General features: G+C 46.1%; 1 protein-coding gene across 2 annotated transcripts in view; it reads right to left on the reverse strand.

Annotated features, from left to right (window-relative positions):
• LOC144772452 (uncharacterized) overlaps positions 1-20,962 on the reverse strand; it is a 275,339-nt gene that overhangs the window by 24,577 nt on the left and 229,800 nt on the right. The window contains exon 12 of one of the 2 annotated variants that reach the window (XM_078656785.1): positions 16,599-17,039. The exons of the other annotated variant lie outside the window; for it this stretch is intronic. The gene's annotated coding sequence lies outside the window, so the exon portion shown is untranslated. Of the gene's footprint in view, positions 1-16,598; positions 17,040-20,962 lie in introns of those variants that run through there. 2 annotated transcript variants of the gene reach the window in all.

Below are 20,962 nucleotides of genomic sequence, written 5' to 3' on the forward strand. Positions count from 1 at the left end.
ATGAGCTCTGATGAGCCGGCGTCAGATCTGGAGGTCGTGCAGGAGTCGTTGGGACCTTGAAGTCATACATATTGCAGATCGAACTCCTTGAGGTTGAAGTCAGCTGTAACAACGTGAGGGCTGCGGTGTGAAGTGGAGCAGTGCAGTGCCCTCAGGTTGCTTGCAGGCAGCGGCTCGGTGACGGTATCCAGTCATGCCAGTTAGACCAGGGCTGTGGTGTGAAGGTGGCCAGTACTCGTTGTGGGGCAGAAAGGTCACGGTGCAAGCAGCGTCATCGTCGTTGCTCAAGTGATGTCATTGGTTGGCCCAAAGCTGTAGTGCAAAGTGGGACAATGCAATGTGTGGTGCCCACAGGTCGGGGTGGAGTCATCAGCATCGGTTAACGATCTTGAGTCGATGGTGCTGGCTGCAGTGGGCCAGGCTGCAGTGTGGGACAGGACAGTGCATCATATACCTTACGAGCTGTGCCCCCAGGTCACGCAGCAGGCAGTTGTGTTGATGCCAGCTTAGAGCATCGTCATCTGTGACATCAGGGTAGGTGTTGTGAAGTGTAGTGGTGTGGCATGCAGTGCCCACAGGTCACGCTGCAAGCAGCAGCTCAGTGTTGTGACAAATGTAGTAAGTGAGACCAGGGTTGGAGTGCAACAATAGTCATTGTGGTGCTAATTGGTCACGGAGCAGGCAGTGGCATCGTTGACGGCATCAGGTTGCTTTTTCCTCTGTGGCAGCTGAAACACACAGTTCCAGATGTAGGTATGCAGAGGATGGGGACGTCTTTGGTGTGCCTGAGAGTTCCAACACGAGGTAAGCGCTTATTCAAGCCCTTGGAAATACTTTAACAGCAAATTTAAGTCAGTCCTTTCACTGTTCAAGACAGAAGCAGCAACTACAGGCCAGCCCAACAAAGCAACAACAGCAAAGGAGCACTACTCCTCCTGGCAGCTCTTCAGCACTTCTTCTAGGCAGGGTCGTAAGTCCAAATGTGTTTTAAAATTCTGGGCCCCAATATTTAAACTCCTTTTCTCTTTGAAGATTTGGCAGAAAGTATCTTGGCTCAGTAAAAAACCGGTCTGTCCTCCCTGGTCCAGCTTCACAACAGGAGGTAGAGACAGCATTGTGGAAGGAAGCCAGAGCTTAATCAGGTGTTAGTGCCAACTCCTCACACCACTCTAGGCCAGGATGACTCATTAGCATATGCATGGCATACCTCAGCTCCCTTTGTGTGATTGTCTGGAGTAAATGCATAAAGCACCTGTCAGTCTGAAACCAGACAGTGAATCCAAAACAGGCAGAGGCACACAGCACAAAAATGCCCACTTTCTAAAAGTAATACACAATAGGCAAATATAAAGGAAGGGCAACACTTAATGGTATAATGCAATTGATTTATTCATTGCATAATATTGATACATTTTTCTGTGTGCAACATGATGTAGTGCTCACAAATAAGTTAAGCAAACATGCAGTGCTAAGTCAGAATATTTGAAACATGCAACAATTCAAAACAAGTTGCTAATTATATGAGATTGAAACACCGTCGGCCACAGATCAACTTGACTCCATTTTTATTATACAAATAAGTGCATAAAGGAGTCTAGCATCTTGTTGTTTTGACTTGCTGCATGTCTTAAATATTCTCACAGGAGTACTGAAGGAAGTGACCCGATTAGTGTCATCCGGGTCACTCACGACCACCTCTAAGCCTTCCGTGCCAAATGAAGAGTTGGTCAGACAGTAGAGAATACAAACCAATAACAGTTTATTCAAAGTACATTCAGAGAGGAACCCTGCCTGCCCAGTCCCTCGGAGTGCTGTAGAGGGAATGGCATCAGCAAACATAATGATACATTATGTACACTTCGAAACCAATGAAAGCACGCCCACCATGGAATTTTCCAGGGAGATGCAGCTGGACAGTAAATTACAAAGGAGTAAGTTTCGATTCTGAGGTGGGCACACATTATCTACTATTCAAGGTCACTCTGCCTGTACCCACCACTAGACAAGTGGTAGAAGACCTATATCTAACAGGAAAGGTATGCGCTAATAAGAACAGTGCATTCATTAGTGTAGCAGAACTCATCTCCGCAGAAACATAACCTAGAGAAACCCGTTTCTAAGAAATGGCAAAGGATTGGTTTCGATCATGATACAAAATGGCGCCCATACACAAAATTGAGCCGCAAATGCTAACTTACGTAAAACAATGCAGAAGCATAAGTTTTTATTTCTCAGTACTTTGGGCCTACTTTGGGGGTGACTTACATATAAGGAAAGGGAAGGTTAGGGCCTGGCAAGTGGGTGCACTTGACAGGTTGCCAGTGCAGTTAAAACTGCACGCGAAGACAGTGCAATGGCAGGTCTGAGACACCTTTGAAAGGCTACTTTTGTGGGTGTCACAATCAATGCTATAGGTCCACTAGTAGCACTTGATTTACAGGCCCTGGCACATTTGGTGACCTTTACCAGGGACTTACAAGTAAATCAAACATGCCAATCATGGAAAACCAATCATAACACAGTTTACAGTAGGAGCACTTGCACTTTATCACTGAACAATTTGAGAATGTGAGCCACTAAACTAGCAAAAATGAAGGCCAGCATACCATCAAAAATAGGTCATTAAGCAAAAAGACAGGGGAAACACGCTAAAAGATGCCAGGTCTAACACTGTAAATCACCTGATCTTGGCCTCCATATTAGTGGAGATTAGATTAAGCGGATGCACGCTTGAATGTATCCAATCTTATTTGGAAGACATAGCACAAGCTATTAAAATTTCTTGTTTTCATTCTGCTTTTAAAACTGGTTAACATTGAGAGCTGCCGGAGTCAGTGCCAAGTCCATCACTGTTAAATGTCTGTTTGAGCCCCCTGGCGACACTTATTATGGCAAATAGCATTAATTTAATTAATCATGCTGATGACACTCAGCTGATTCTATCTCTGGATAGTGTTTAGCAGGTACTTTAGATATGTTTCATAACTGCTTGAGAGAGGTCTCAATGAGGCTGATTTATAATTTACTAAAATGTTATGGTGATAACATGGATATTCTCTGCTGCACAATGGGGAAGCCATCGTCCGGGCTACCTTCCATTTTATGGCAATGGACGGACAGCGCCTGTCCTGAAGAAACTTTAGCATTGTGTAATATAGGTGTCAACTTTAACAGCAACGTTGCTCTTGTTGTCCATGTCAACAAGACTGATGCCACCTGTTTTTCCTTGATCTGTATGCTCCTGAAGATTGTGTCATACCTTACCTTGCCCACTAGGGTACTTGTCGTGCAAAGTATGGTATTGAGCAGGCTTGATTATTGTAATGCTCTAATTTTAGGCTCTCCTAATTAATTATTCAAGAGATTGCAGCAAGTTAAATCCTCTGGTGCCAAGATGGCTTTAAATATATCTAGACACCCATGAAACACTCGAGCCCTTGCAGAGTTGCACTGCCTCCCTGTTAAAGAAAGGATCAATTCTAAATCTCGTTGTATTACTTTTAAAGAAGAACAGAAGAATGGTGCCATTTTCATGCAAAGGAAATGTAAATGCTATGTGCCTCTTAGAGCCTTGTGCTCCTCGAAGGCAAATCTTTTTTGCATCACTAAATTTCACAAAGTGAGGGCTGATGTTTGGGCTTTTTCATTGAGAGCTGCACAACTCTGGAAAAGCCTGACACCTTCAACGAGAGCATTCCAAGATGTGCTCTTCTTTGTAAGGCTTTGAAAACATGTCTGTTTTCAGTATAATGCATTCTAAGGCTTACTCTCTCCACCTGCTTTTCTAGTGGGCAAGTGCCAGGACACATTTCAGGTCTTTGATGCACTTTATAAATCGTATTTCAATTCAATTGAATTCTAAGTCAACCATAAGGTGAAACATTGAGCATGTAGGTGTTTCCACAAGTCAATGGACAGTAACATTAATATTATCGTAGCTGCATCAATTTTTCCATCTAAAGTTACTGTAACAACTCACCCTTTTTTGGATGAGTTGAAAAGAGTTGTTAAGTGCACTGTTGCCACAACTTGGATTTTTGTAACTCATTGTTGTTTTGTATCACTAGCAAGAACATTACAAAGCACTCAGCGGTACAGAACTCAGCGGTAAAAGCAGTTACCGCTCTTGCTTAATATGACCATCTTACACTGGCTCCTGGAACTACACTTTAGTTGCCAGTCCATGCCAGAGTGAAATGTAAAGTGTTATTTTTGATACACAAGGAAATGTATGAAGATACACTTGGATATCTGAAGAACTCCATTAATATTTACCAGCCATACTGGAACCTCTGCTTTGGACATAAGCTTAACCATTTTTTATTCCACAAACCACCTAAGCTCCAGAGGGAGGGTTGTCCTGCTCAAGTCTAAAATCTATGGAACCACCTACTAAACCAGTTATGTGCAACAGAGCAGTTAATGCCAATTTGAAAAGCAGTGAAATAGAAAGCACCTGGATTTCTTGGCTGCTCATTTTGTTTCTAACTTGTCATTGACCAAGCAAACGTTATGCTCAAGAATTGGATGTTGAGAAGTAGACCTGTTGAATGCGCTCCTAGAGTGCCCCTGAAATGGTGACTCCTCCCAGTAGCCACGGTAACAGTCCGTACAGAATATTATACCTGAGATGTTATAAGTGTCTCCTTTAGCGGAACACAGCTTTAAGGAAAAACTCACAAAGAAGAAAATCCTTCTTTGGTGATCTTAGTAAATTTTGACCTAAGATAGAGTTGGTGAAAAGATCAAGGTATCACAACAATTGATATCTGGGGGTCAGAAAGAGAAAGGAAAGTTTTGACAGTAGGATCCACTATATCAGACAGTAACAGTGAGAAATAATAAAAGAGTGGTCGAGTCAAGACTCAAGGGTACCAGGAGGGAAATATTGTTCCCATCAGAAGCCACACTGTACCGCCCTTATTATCATCATATGGGATCTCCTTACCCAGGAGGCAAGACGGCCGGTAAATATTACCGTGACCGAGATGTAATATGAGGTATGAGAGCAGAACAGAGAAGGGTGGTGGTGGCTGCTGAAAAAAGCAGTGTATAGTGATGAAAAAAGTGAAAGGTACTAAAATTAGGTGAATGGGTGGTAAAAAAATTTTAATAATAACCCCCACACCCTAAGGTTAAAAGGCAGGTGTAGGTGCAGGCTTTAAATAATAACCGCACTTAGTGGTCGACATGTTTCAGCATATTGTAAGATGTTCTTAATGCATTCCTCAGGACCTGTATATAATACACTACTGCTTTCAAAAAATAAATAAATTAAAAGTGTCACCTGAAAGTCCAGGCGTGCTCAACCGTAAACTGTCAATGAAATGGTTAGGGATCCAACATGTAAAACAAAACGACAAACAAACAAACAAATAATACAATGCACGTTATTATTTGTATTCATAGTGACATTACAATATGTTCAATCATGCCTGATCGTTATTTCAGGTATGCACTCACCCTTATGTGTAGGCTGAGGAGCTTCACCCCACCTGGCTGCAGCGCAGGTAAAAGGAGCACCGCTCTGTGAGAAATCACATAACGTTTAATCGAGCGGTCAGTGATAAAGCACTAACCTATTTGAGTAGCATAATAAACTTTGAGATGGCAGGTTAACTGGGCTGTTTATAACCAGGCTGCGCGTGGGCGCCGTGTACTGTCATGACTCAGGGGCAGTGACCACACGAAGGGGATAGGTAATACGAAAGGGCCGTGCAGCGTCAGTTAGGAGGTACTGACGGAGACCGCTTAATATTAAAGTTGCGGAAAAACATCTAACAGCGTGTCAGTTTTAGAACGCACACAGGGGAAAACCGCCACGCATTGTAAAGCGGCGTTCAGGGTGGAGAGAAACGCTGCATATGCTCGATGTCAGGCTGGCCTCTAACGGCAAACACAAGCCGAGCGAGGCATCAGAAAACTACGCATAACGCGTTGGATCATGCGTTGGCTCACCTGGCCGTCGGCGTCTCCAGGCAGTCTTCAGTACTGCTCGGGGGGGCGCCGACCGCCGAGTGAGCCAGTGTTTTGTTTGATTCACGGAACCAGCGCGTTGACGAGCAGTCACGTGATAGTGAGACTGCTGGGAGTTGTAGTTCGCTCTAGGAACCAACTCTATAGGACCAAGTATGCTGGTACTACCAATGTCAAGTGTGGGTCCTAAGTGATGTACTGAAATGCGCGAAAGTATATAAAAGTGATTTTCACGAGTGCATTACAAAAACAAGGCCTTAGCGGCATGACTCTGGGGCAGTGTGTACTGTTGCGCAATGGATAGATGTTAAGTTACAGACGTCTACTAACAATGATGATAATATGAAAGCGTTCTTTAATGGGGTTGTTATGCGCTATTGGAGCTGATGCACATATGCGCAGTGGATGTAGAAGATGACCGTTACTGCTGATGTTAATATTAATGCGCTTCAAAGGAATTGTGATGCGCTATTAGTACTTGCATATTTTGAAGGGAGGCAATAGAGACTGATTTCCAGTGGGTATTATGTGCAGTGCTAAGGAATCAATGGGAGGAATATAATGATTACGCCCAATCAGAGGGACATCCAGGGTATGGGTTAATTGAGTCCCTCCTTGTCACTGTTGACGCGGTATACCCATTTCTGTTCTATCTTGAACAAGAACCTGCTTGTATCTGCACATGAGTCTGGAATGTGCGGTTGTTCAAGAACTGTCCAGTAAAAATCTTCTGGACCATGGCCTTTCTCCAGGAAATGTGCGGTAAGTCTGGTTGCTTGTTTGCGGCAACGCACCGTGCTTTTGTGTTCCTGGATGCGTGTGCGTACCTTTCTAGTAGTCATACCGACATACCGTAATCCACAAGGACATTTGATCAAGTATATCAGGTTACTGCTATTACAATTAGTAAACCTGTTCTGTGTCCATGGGCGATTAGTGCCGATGTCAACTTCTGTGGATTTATTAGTCTGAGGGCAGACAGAACAATTACCACATGGATGGTGGCCAACCACAGCTGGTAAATCCCACAGGGTACCCACTTGTCTCTCTTCTTTACTGCGTGGGCGTGTATGAACCAGTTGGTCCTTCAAGTTGGGTCCTCTTTTATATGCAAACATGGGCTAGGGAATGTTGTCACCTCCCGTTTTTAGGATGGACCAGTGTTTCTTTATGATTTTCTGCAACTGGTTGGATCGGCTGTTGAAGGTATTTACAAAGGCAATCCGGTCTGATTTTTCTTTCGGTGGATTGATTGCAAGAAGGGCATCCCTCTGGTTATTAGAGGCCCTCTTTTTAGATCTCCGAATGATTTTCTTAGGGTATCGTTTCTCCTTAAGTTGTTCCTCCAGGTTTTTGGAGTGCGTTTCAAAAGACTCCTTCTTGGAACAGTTTCTTTGTACCCTCAAGAACTGGCCAAAAGGTAAATTGTCCCTCAGGGCTCTTGGGTGGCAACTGTCCATCCTAAAAACGGGAGGTGACAACATTCCCCAGCCCATGTTTGCATATAAAAGAGGACCCAACTTGAAGGACCAACTGGTTCATACACGCCCACGCAGTAAAGAAGAGAGACAAGTGGGTACCCTGTGGGATTTACCAGCTGTGGTTGGCCACCATCCATGTGGTAATTGTTCTGTCTGCCCTCAGACTAATAAATCCACAGAAGTTGACATCGGCACTAATCGCCCATGGACACAGAACAGGTTTACTAATTGTAATAGCAGTAACCTGATATACTTGATCAAATGTCCTTGTGGATTACGGTATGTCGGTATGACTACTAGAAAGGTACGCACACGCATCCAGGAACACAAAAGCACGGTGCGTTGCCGCAAACAAGCAACCAGACTTACCGCACATTTCCTGGAGAAAGGCCATGGTCCAGAAGATTTTTACTGGACAGTTCTTGAACAACCGCACATTCCAGACTCATGTGCAGATACAAGCAGGTTCTTGTTCAAGATAGAACAGAAATGGGTATACCGCGTCAACAGTGACAAGGAGGGACTCAATGAACCCATACCCTGGATGTCCCTCTGATTGGGCGTAATCATTATATTCCTCCCATTGATTCCTTAGCACTGCACATAATACCCACTGGAAATCAGTCTCTATTGCCTCCCTTCAAAATATGCAAGTACTAATAGCGCATCACAATTCCTTTGAAGCGCATTAATATTAACATCAGCAGTAACGGTCATCTTCTACATCCACTGCGCATATGTGCATCAGCTCCAATAGCGCATAACAACCCCATTAAAGAACGCTTTCATATTATCATCATTGTTAGTAGACGTCTGTAACTTAACATCTATCCATTGCGCAACAGTACACACTGCCCCAGAGTCATGCCGCTAAGGCCTTGTTTTTGTAATGCACTCGTGAAAATCACTTTTATATACTTTCGCGCATTTCAGTACATCACTTAGGACCCACACTTGACATTGGTAGTACCAGCATACTTGGTCCTATAGAGTTGGTTCCTAGAGCGAACTACAACTCCCAGCAGTCTCACTATCACGTGACTGCTCGTCAACGCGCTGGTTCCGTGAATCAAACAAAACACTGGCTCACTCGGCGGTCGGCGCCCCCCCGAGCAGTACTGAAGACTGCCTGGAGACGCCGACGGCCAGGTGAGCCAACGCATGATCCAACGCGTTATGCGTAGTTTTCTGATGCCTCGCTCGGCTTGTGTTTGCCGTTAGAGGCCAGCCTGACATCGAGCATATGCAGCGTTTCTCTCCACCCTGAACGCCGCTTTACAATGCGTGGCGGTTTTCCCCTGTGTGCGTTCTAAAACTGACACGCTGTTAGATGTTTTTCCGCAACTTTAATATTAAGCGGTCTCCGTCAGTACCTCCTAACTGACGCTGCACGGCCCTTTCGTATTACCTATCCCCTTCGTGTGGTCACTGCCCCTGAGTCATGACAGTACACGGCGCCCACGCGCAGCCTGGTTATAAACAGCCCAGTTAACCTGCCATCTCAAAGTTTATTATGCTACTCAAATAGGTTAGTGCTTTATCACTGACCGCTCGATTAAACGTTATGTGATTTCTCACAGAGCGGTGCTCCTTTTACCTGCGCTGCAGCCAGGTGGGGTGAAGCTCCTCAGCCTACACATAAGGGTGAGTGCATACCTGAAATAACGATCAGGCATGATTGAACATATTGTAATGTCACTATGAATACAAATAATAACGTGCATTGTATTATTTGTTTGTTTGTTTGTCGTTTTGTTTTACATGTTGGATCCCTAACCATTTCATTGACAGTTTACGGTTGAGCACGCCTGGACTTTCAGGTGACACTTTTAATTTATTTATTTTTTGAAAGCAGTAGTGTATTATATACAGGTCCTGAGGAATGCATTAAGAACATCTTACAATATGCTGAAACATGTCGACCACTAAGTGCGGTTATTATTTAAAGCCTGCACCTACACCTGCCTTTTAACCTTAGGGTGTGGGGGTTATTATTAAAAAATTTTTACCACCCATTCACCTAATTTTAGTACCTTTCACTTTTTTCATCACTATACACTGCTTTTTTCAGCAGCCACCACCACCCTTCTCTGTTCTGCTCTCATACCTCATATTACATCTCGGTCACGGTAATATTTACCGGCCGTCTTGCCTCCTGGGTAAGGAGATCCCATATGATGATAATAAGGGCGGTACAGTGTGGCTTCTGATGGGAACAATATTTCCCTCCTGGTACCCTTGAGTCTTGACTCGACCACTCTTTTATTATTTCTCACTGTTACTGTCTGATATAGTGGATCCTACTGTCAAAACGTTCCTTTCTCTTTCTGACCCCCAGATATCAATTGTTGTGATAGATTGTGTTAGGGGCGTATATCTGGTTGGTCGATAAATTTGCCCTTAGACCCTCCTCACTTGTTGTTGTTGTGAAAAGATCAAGGTACCATATTCCCCCTGAACATCATACGTAGCCAAAGAATGATCCATGAAGAAAATGATTGTATCGACTAGTGGAAGAAATCAAGAACTAAAATGAATAGCAAATAGTGATTGAGTGCAAGGAAAAATCACCAAACGAAATGCTTTGCAATGCATCAGTACATTCCACGCTCTACCTTCAATGTATGGTTGAAACAATAACTGACATCACATTTAAAAGGACATTTTATAAGGAGTAGTTCCGCCATTTTTAAAAATTCAAGGCATTCATTCCACCTCAAAGAAAAAGCTACAACATTCTCTAACCCTATGCCTGCTGCCAGTTCTGCCATCACTTTTCAGGACTAAAGTAACCAAAGTGCACTGGAACCCATCAATTCCTGTGCACAACTGTGGACTCGTCCGCGATCTTATGCTTCTGGGAAAATAACACACAATTAACTAAATAAAAGTGATTAAAGGATCGAATTAAATAGGGAGGTGCTGCAGCTCGCACATAAAGCTCAAATAACAATATTGATCATTAAAAAACACACCAAAATAACAGAAGGATTTTTATTAGGGTCTGGCTGCCCAAACCTATAAAGATCATATATCAGCCAATGAGGGGTGCAGGAATGGTCACCAACATTTTTAGCATATTAAAAAAATGTTTTACTTGACATAGATTTTCAGCAGAAGTGAGGGGCATATTATCAAGAAACGGCTGTAAAATTATCGCCGCTTTAGCGGCAGGAAACTGACGCTAAAGCCGCGATAATGGGCTTGTTAATATGCCCTTGTGAATTCCCATAGAAGCCCATGTTCTGGTGTGAACATGGGTTTCTATTGGAATTCACAAGGGCATATTATCAAGCCCATTATCGACGCTTTAGCGTCAGTTTCCTGCCGCTAAAGCGGCGATAATTTTAACGCCATTCTTGATAATATGCCCCTGAATTTCTACAATGTCCCTCCCTCCTGATGCACTCCTCAGTTTCTACGGATGAGTCAGAGGAGGGAAAGGGCATAGGATAAGCGACTGTTTCATGACTACTTCTCACTGTCTTCCCTTGAATAGTTCTCTTCCTCTTGTATGGAAGGTCTTCGATTACTTCTAGTGGTATCTGAGCTTAAAAAACAAGCACAGTGACATCTCATTAGTTTGATCTCTAAAAATAACTCATTGATTATAACATTGTTTCATCCCATTAAACCCTTTTCTACCTAAAACGCCTGAACATTTACCTTTACTTTGGAATGCAGGTGTCTTTATCCCCTTTGTTATGTACTTACCATTGTTGCTTTCTATTGCTTCACATATATTCTATTATCTAATCGTAGTCTTATCTTCCTGAGAACCTGCTCTCTCATTCATCGTTATCAAAGTACTTTATTCGATTTTGATAAACAATTAGAAAAGCATGCAATAAAGTATATTGTCAGAACTTTAAAAGTATAGCAGAACATTGCGCAGATGAATTAAAAGTCATCCAAGAAGATTTAATAGCAATATTTTAAAAATACAGCATGGCAATATTGTACTTAAAAAGGGGTGCCACCACGCCATAGCCTGGTTAACACCCATAGTCCAAAATTTTCCTAATGAAAATAATGGACCATAGGTACCTAGATACATTCCGGCCAATTGGCAAGGATGCCAGTTGTTGCAGAAACAGTCAAGCAGGGCGACATTACTCGAATTTGTGGTCAAGTAGAATAAACAGAATAAAATGTACATTACATGCAACGTACATTGATCAGATAAGCCATCACATGGGCGTTTTGCTCAAGTGACAGATCAATCAAAGGGGTTTCGGGAAAACTTGCGAGTCGATGAAAAATATCAAGTCTGAATCTTGTCAGAACAAACATGTTGGTGATTGTAAACGTACTCGAAATAGGATTGCATACCATCAATAATAAGCATCATTTCTTTGTTGATGATACTAGGTTTAGGTAATAACTTATGACTTTAAACAGAGACAAACAACACTTTTCATAACTCCCTTCTGCCTATATGATATAAAGAGCCAGGGTTCTCAAAGTATTCAAGTCGTCCTGATTCCAGACACGTCTGTCTTATACATTTCAACCATGGCATTTGTGAAGACAGTGGCAACTTAAGAGAGGCATTATCAATCTTTCGATGTAGGACTGATCTTATGCCATAGCAAAATTGGTTGGACTCTAATTGTGTGGGGTGAAATGGAACACCAAGTACATTGTGTGACCACCTGGGCTTGCCCCGAAGCGGTCGCTCCCCCACGCTCCATCTCTTCCTACCTGACCGTGTGCCTCATTGCTGCCTGCTTCCCTGCTGCCTGGACATAGCGCCTGGTATCGTAACCTGCACAGAGATAAAAGCGCCCATTTGCGCAACATTGCCGATTGAAAATAACATAGCCTGCTCATTTTAAACATTGAAAGTGCATCTGCTGATTAACTATTGTGCACGTTAGCGCGTCATTGTTGAGAAGTTAATACTTCATTTGTTCAGTGCCGGTACTCGGCTGTGCCCCGTTTCGATTTTCAGCCCAAGTAGCCATTTTGTTGTTGTTTGTCCACCCCTGACCCGTGTCTCCTCCCCGCTCCCGCCTCCCAGCTGACCCTCCCTCCCACAGACAGTGTAAGCTCGTTCCTTCCTCCCTAACGCTGTGACCACCTGGGCTTGCCCCGAAGCGGTCACTCCCCCACGCTCCATCTCTTCCTACCTGACCGTGTGCCTCATTGCTGCCTGCTTCCCTGCTGCCTGGACATAGCGCCTGGTATCGTAACCTGCACAGAGATAACAGCGCCCATTTGCGCAACATTGCCGATTGAAAATAACATAGCCTGCTCATTTTAAACATTGAAAGTGCATCTGCTGATTAACTATTGTGCACGTTAGCGCGTCATTGTTGAGAAGTTAATACTTCATTTGTTCAGTGCCGGTACTCGGCTGTGCCCCGTTTCGATTTTCAGCCCAAGTAGCCATTTTGTTGTTGTTTGTCCACCCCTGACCCGTGTCTCCTCCCCGCTCCCGCCTCCCAGCTGACCCTCCCTCCCACAGACAGTGTAAGCTCGTTCCTTCCTCTCTAACGCTGTGACCACCTGGGCTTGCCCCGAAGCGGTCGCTCCCCCATGCTCCATCTCTTCCTACCTGACCGTGTGCCTCATTGCTGCCTGCTTCCCTGCTGCCTGGACATAGCGCCTGGTATCGTAACCTGCACAGAGATACCAGCGCCCATTTGCGCAACATTGCCGATTGAAAATAACATAGCCTGCTCATTTTAAACATTGAAAGTGCATCTGCTGATTAACTATTGTGCACGTTAGCGCGTCATTGTTGAGAAGTTAATACTTCATTTGTTCAGTGCCGGTACTCGGCTGTGCCCCGTTTCGATTTTCAGCCCAAGTAGCCATTTTGTTGTTGTTTGTCCACCCCTGACCCGTGTCTCCTCCCCGCTCCCGCCTCCCAGCTGACCCTCCCTCGCCCCCGCCCCCTCCACCACCCATATATGACATATGCACTTACGCGCAGCGGTAACGCGCAGCGATCGCGCCCTATGCGCGCCGAAGGTGCGCCAAAGGTAAGCCCGTCTGCGCCCGTCCGTGCCTGGACCGCGCCCAGCGCCCGTTCCCCTGCTCCACGCCGCACCCAACCCCCCAGAATAATCTACGATGCCGCCACTCTCCTCGCCCTCAACGCCGGACGCACCCCACTTTGCTGTGAAGCTACCCCAGGACGTACTCACGGCCCATTCTACTGCCTCTCCTGTAAGTTCAACTGCATCAGAACCCTCACCAAACACACTTCCTCCACACACAGCTCCGAACCCAACAACTTGAAATGCATCCTACTGAACACCCGCTCGGTCCACAGACATGCAACCGAACTCTGGGACCTAATCGACACTGCGTCACCTGACATCGCCTTCCTTACCGAAACATGGATGAATGCATCTTCTGCCCCCGACATCGCCATAGCCATACCGGACACTTACAAGATCATTCGAAAAGACCGCACCGGTCAAACTGGAGGAGGCATCGCCATCGTCCATAGAAACACCATCAAAATTACGACCAGCTCTGACGTCAATCTTGCAACCGCCGAACACCTCCACTTTCAGATCCACACCGACCCCAGGACCACACTTAGAGGAACCCTCATTTACAGGCCCCCAGGCACCCGATCTCAATTCAGCGACGACATCACTGACTTCGTCAGCCCGCACGCCCTCGCCTCCGAGAACTACATTCTTCTAGGAGACCTCAACTACCACCTTGACAACATTCTCGACAACAACACCACCTACCTTCTGGACAACCTGTCCAATCTCGGACTCAAACAACTTGTTGACACCCCCACTCACATAGCCGGACACACGCTCGACCCTATCTTCACCTCCAGCAAGCACATCTCCTTCGATCGCACTACAGCTCTCCACTGGACGGATCACAGCTGTGTTCACTTCAGCTACAAAACAGCCCTGACCCACAACTGCCCACAACCCATTCCCCGAAGAAAATGGAACAAAATCACCACCGACCAACTCCTCACATCACTCAGCCAAAACACTCCCACCCTAGCAACGGACCCAGACCTAGCGGCCACCAACCTCAGACAATGGATTACCCACAGTGCAGACGAACTAGCTCCCCTGAAAAAACACCAGTCGAAATTATCCAGCAAAAAAGCTCCCTGGTTCAATGATGACCTTAAAAAATCCAAGAAGACATGCCGCGCCCTGGAGAAGAATTGGAGAAAAGAACCCACCTCAGACAACATGGCCTCCCTCAAGACAGCCACCCGCAAACACCACCAACTGATTCGATCCGCCAAGAAATCTGCATTTAAGGACCGTCTCGACAACAATTCTCATAACAGCAAGGAACTCTTCAATATCGTCAAAGAATTCACCAACCCTCCCGCAGCATCCAACGACATCACTAATTCCCAAGACCTCTGCGATGCGCTATCCTCCTTCTTCTACAACAAAATTGCCGACATCCACAACAGTTTCAAGAATACTCCCAATGACCAACTCACCCCACCCCCTTCTGATCCCACCCCTCCAACTAACTACCTCAACTCCTGGAAGCCAATCACCATTGAAGACACCATTCGCCTCATGAACTCAATCCACTCTGGCTCACCTTCTGACCCCTGTCCCCACTACATCTTCAACAAAGCTGACTCCATCATCGCTCCCCAACTCCGCGATGTCATCAACTGCTCCTTCAACTCCGCCACCTTCCCAGAAATATGGAAACACGCCGAACTCAGCGCCCTTCTTAAAAAACCAACAGCTGACCCCTCAGATCTGAATAACTACCGACCCATTTCCCTCCTCCCTTTCCCGGCCAAAGTCATCGAGAAAGCCGTCAATAGCCAACTCGCAGCCTTCCTTGAATCCAACAACTCCCTGGATCCCTCACAGAACGGCTTTCGAGCCAAACACAGCACCGAAACCGCCCTCATTGCGGCGACCGACGACATCCGAGCACTCCTGGACATCGGTGAAACAGTGGCCCTCATTCTACTCGACCTCTCCGCCGCCTTCGACACTGTCTGTCACAACACCCTCATACAACGCCTCAACAACATCGGCATACAAGGAAAAGCCTTGGACTGGATCATCTCGTTCCTAGCCGGGAGAACCCAGAGAGTCCGACTCCCCCCTTTCTACTCAGAGCCCACCGAAGTCATCTGCGGCGTACCTCAAGGCTCCTCACTCAGTCCCACCCTCTTCAACGTCTACATGAGTCCCCTCGCCTCCATCGCACGTCAACACAACCTCAACATCATCTCCTACGCCGACGACACCCAGCTAATCCTTTCCCTCACCAAAGACCCCAACACCGCCAAAAACAACCTTCACGAAGGTATGAAAGAAGTAGCCGAATGGATGAAACAGAGCCGCTTAAAACTCAACTCAGGCAAAACGGAGGTGCTCATCCTAGGATCCTCCCCCTCAGCTTGGGACGACTCTTGGTGGCCTTCCGCTTTGGGATCAGCACCCACACCCACAGACCATGCACGTAACCTTGGCTTCATTCTAGACTCCTCTCTCTCAATGTCCAGACAAGTCAACGCCGTATCGTCCTCCTGCTTCAACGTCCTTCGCATTCTCAAAAAGATCTTCCGCTGGATCCCCCTCGAAACAAGAAAGACTGTCACCCATGCACTGGTCACAAGTCGACTGGACTATGGCAACACACTCTACGCCGGAATTACAACAAAATTGCAGAAAAAGCTCCAGCGCATCCAAAACGCATCAGCGAGACTCATATTAGACATCCCGCGCCAAGAGCACATCACCGGTCACTTAAAAAACCTCCACTGGCTCCCCGTCAACAAAATAATTACTTTCCGCCTTCTTACCCACGCACACAAGGCCCTTTATAATTTAGGACCCGAATGCCTCAACACCCGACTGTCCTTCTACTATCCCACCCGCCAACTAAGATCATCCAATCAAGCCCTCGCTGCAGTCCCGCGCATCCGAAAAACCACCATGGGTGGCAGATCCTTCTCCTTCCTGGCTGCCAAGACCTGGAACTCACTCCCCACCCACCTCCGCCGTACTCAGAATCACATCTCCTTCAGAAAAGAACTGAAAACATGGCTATTCGATAAACAGTAAACCACTCCCTCCAGCGCCTTGAGACCCTCTGGGTGAGTAGTGCGCTTTATAAATGTATGAACTTGAACTTGAACTTGTGTCAAACAAAGGAGAAGGTACTTTTTAGGAATGGCAAAGAGTGTTCTAAAGAAGGCGTTCTCAGCCAATTGGAGAGGTTTGATGTTACTGTAACCCTACACTCCCGCCACATACAATGCTACAGACACACACACATAAATAGTAACCATTTCATTCAAGGGTATTTTGCCAAGTTTATAAAGTGCAGTGTGCTAGTTTGCCTGTGTCCATGAGCCATGTTCCTCCATTAAAACTCCTACGTGAAAAACAGTAGAAGTAAAACACATCTTACCATCACCAACTTTAAAACCACAGCACTTCATAGCTTTAGGCCCGTGTTTCATTATAAATGTTTTACACAAATGTATTTTTAAGCACTAGTCCTGTAACAAAGTCGTTGCCGTAGAGGAGGGCTGAAATCCGGCGATGTCCAGTCTGAGGGAGGTCCGCGCATCGTTCATTCAAGACTGTACCCAAGCTGTTAATGTACAGAGAGAACAGGAATGGAGTGAGAACTCAACCCTGCCTAAGCCCTCTCTCTGCCGCCATATTTGTGAGTGCATTCACCCCTGAATCCATAGCATGCCCTAGCCCGCTCTCTGTATACATGTCTCTCAGGAAACAAATTATCGGCGGTCAACCCCAACTCCTAAAATACGTTCCACAGTTTGTCATGCACCACACAATCAAATTCGCTCAATAGGTCAAAACAAATTCTAAAACCAATGGGCCCTGTTTAATTTGAAAGTATTTCCCAATTAGTGGGTTTAAGTTGAGACCCTGTACAATTGTCCCCATTCCACTACGAAAGCCAGATCTGACAGAATATAGTATTCTCTGTCCGTTCTTCGAGTCTTCCTAATAGTATTCTATTTGTGACTTTCACCAGAGAATCAAGTGGGAAATGGGGCGGAACAGGCTGTATTAGAACAGTTGGCAGGGTATGCCCAGAAGTGGGTCCCTTGCTCACTTTGCCATTGGATTCAAGCTAGCCTGGCTGAGGAGGACTGTTAGCCCAAAACCAAACCGGTCCCAGGATGTTTGTTTCCGGTCCAGGGAGGACATGGCTTGGCAGTTCAGGCTGAACTGTTCCCATAAGGCACAGGGTCAAGATTGATTTGCATATAGCTGTGTCTGAACTGGGGCGGCAAAGTGAGCTAAAGAATGATGATGGATTCAACCCGGATCTGTGACTGGGGGCGAGTGTTTAAAAAGTTTCAGCACTCCATCCGTCATCTCCTTGTGTTTGCTTTGTTCATCCTAAGTTGGCAGGGTATGCCCAGACGTGGGTCCCCTAATCACTTTGCCACTAGATTCAACCAAGCCTGGCTGATGAGGGCTGTTAGCCCGAAACTGGTTGCAGGATTCTTGTTTCCGGTCCAGGGAAGACATACCTTGGCAGTTCGGGCTGGACTGTTCCCATGAAGTACAGGGTCAAGACTGATTTGAATATAGCTGTGTCTGAACTGGGGTGGCAAAGTGAGCTAAAGAATGATGATGGATTCAACCAGGATCTGTGACTGGGGGTGAGTGTTTGAAAAGTGTCAGTACTCAGTCCATCATCTCCAGACCTGGGTCCCTTGCTCACTTTGCCACTGGATTCAAGCTAGCCTGGCTGATGAGGGCTGTTAGTCTGAAACAGTTTGTGAATGCTTGTTTCCGGTCCAAGAAAAACATGGCTTGACAGTTCAGGCTGGACTGTTCCCATGAGGCACAGGGTCAAGACTGATTTTCATATAGCTGTGTCTGAACTGGAGTGGCAAAGTGAGCTAAAGAACGATGATGGACTGAACCCAGAACTGTGACTGGGGGTGAGTGTTTGAAAACTTTCAGCACTCCGTCCATCATCTCCTTGTGTTTGCTTTGTTCACCCTAAGTTGGCAGGGTATGCCCAGACGTGGGTCCCTTGCTCACTTTGCCTCTAGATTCAAGCTAGCCTGGCTGATGAGGGCTGTTAGCCCGAAACTGGTCACAGGACCCAGGATGCATGTTTCCGGTCCAGGGAAGACATGGCTTGGCAGTTCAGGCTGGACTGTTCCCATAAGGCACAGGGTCAAGACTTATTTGCATATAGCTGTGTCAGAACTGAGGTGGCAAAGTGAGCTAAAGAATGATGATGGATACAACCCAGATCTGTGACTGTGGGAGAGTGTTTGAAAAGTTTCAGCACTCCGTCCATCATCTCCAGACCTGGGTCCCTTGCTCACTTTGCCACTGGATTCAAGCTAGACCTGGGTCTCTTGATCCCTTTGCCACTATCTTCAAGCTAGCCTGGCTGATCAGGGCGGTTAGGCCGAAATGGTCCCAGGATGCTTGTTTCCGGTCCAGAGAAGACATGGCTTGGCAGTTCGGGCTGGACTGTTCCCATGAGGCACAGGGTCAAGCCTGATTTGCTTATAGATGTGTCTGAACTGAGATGGCAAAGTGAGCTAAAGAATGATGATGGATTCAACCCAGATCTGTGACTGGCGGTGAGCGTTTATAAAAGTTTCAGCCCTCCGTTTATCATCTCCTTGTGTTTGCTTTGTTTGCCCTAAATTGGCAGGGTATGCCCAGACGTGGGTCCCTTGCTCACTTTGCCACTGAATTCAAGCTAGCCTGGATGATGAGGGCTGTTAGCCCATAACCGGTCCCAGGATGCTTGTTTCCGATCCAGGGAAGACATGGCTTGGCAGTTCAGGCTGGACTGTTCCCATGAGGCACAGAGTCAAGACTGATTTTCATATAGCTGTGTCTGAACTGGGGTGGCAAAGTGAGCTAAAGAATGATGATGGATTCAACCCAGATCTGTGACAGGGGCTGAGTGTTTGAAAAGTTTCAGCACTCCGTCCATCATCTCCTTGTGTTTGGATTAGAACAGTCCCACTTCTTATAACCATGTGTTCAAAATACTTTATTTACTACAAGCCCCTACCTTGGTCAGTACTGGTCCCGAGAATGGTAGCCTTAAAAAGGTCAAGAGGAATACCGCCTGGACCTGGGGCTATGAGACATTGGGTTGTTGGTTGACTAGGGTGTTAGCCCTTGTGGAGCAGCAACTACAACCCTTTATCAGTGTAAGGCACAATCTGACCATATATTAACTTGTGCCTAACCATCTGTTAGCTTGGCACAGAACAGTCAGACTTAACTTAGAGGCAATGTGTAAACTATTTGTGCCACCACATCATCAAAAAAGTGAAAACACCACACAAAAAGGATCCCACAGCTTTCGGCCTACAGCACACACCACACCGACCCGGCTAGAGGTCCTGTTGGAATAGACTATCGAACCTGTACAATACTAAGGAATTAGGATACACACTGACCCAGAAGTGTTAATACACGAAAATTACTCAAGAGCAATACAACATTTAACAGAAGTGTTAGACCTGACATCATTGGCATGAGTCTCTCCTCCATTTTTTCTGTTTGCCTCCTCTGTTTACGATGTTTTTGCTGGTATATTGCTTTGGGCACTGTGCCACTGCTGATCAGTGCCACAGTGCAAGTGCTCCCTATGTGAAATTGCTGTATTGATTGACTTCCATGTTTGGCTTATTTGGTTTACTGTCAGTCCCTAGTAGAGTGCACCAGGAGTGCCAGGGCTTGTAAATACAAATGCTGCTAGTGGGCCTGCAGCACATGTTGTGCCACCCACAAGAGCGGCCTAGTAAAAGTATGTCTGAAGGTCTACCATTGCTAGACCACGTGCAGTCTGACTGTCACGAGGACTGCGCAAGTACACCTACTTGCCAGTCCCTAAACCTTCCCTTAACTTCATGTTAGTCACCCCTATGGTAGGCCCTAGGGCAGGGTGCATTGTAAGCATAAGGTAGGACAAGCCTGACAAGGTTGGCATGTCCTGATAGTGAATTACAGCCATATTAGTTTTTCCCTATTGTAAGGTAACCTGCTCTCCATCAGTTAGAATGGGCTGCCAGGATTATTAATGCTATAATCCTATCGGGCTCGGGGAGCATGGTGCAATGTCGAGTTTGGTATCCCTGAACTCAGGGTTTAATAATGCATCCGTTTGGGTGGATGGTTTTTAGACTCTGTGTTTTTAAAATAGCACTTTTAGAAAGTAGCTATTTTCTTGTCTAACTGTCTACCGGTCTCTGCTGGTTCTGGTGTGCGTGTGACAGGAGCTGGGTGGCTCCAGAGGTCTGAATGAGTCAGTGTGGATGAGTGGGGCATTTGCATTGAGAGTAGGGGAAGAGTAGCTCCTGATAGCCTGCCCTGCCTGATACAATGCTGGCTCCGCCCCCCTGCCAGGCGACTGATGACTCTGTGCCTGCCAGGGACTTTCCTGGCCCCACCTCCTGCCGGGCAACTGATGGCCCTGCCCCTGCCAGTGACAATGCTGGCTCCGCTCCTGCTGGGCGGCTGAGGACTCTGCCCTGCACAGTGAATAGGCCA

The sequence above is a fragment of the Lissotriton helveticus genome, chromosome 8 (genome assembly GCF_964261635.1).
Source record: "Lissotriton helveticus chromosome 8, aLisHel1.1, whole genome shotgun sequence".
In the NCBI taxonomy this organism is placed as follows: Eukaryota; Metazoa; Chordata; class Amphibia; order Caudata; family Salamandridae; genus Lissotriton; species Lissotriton helveticus.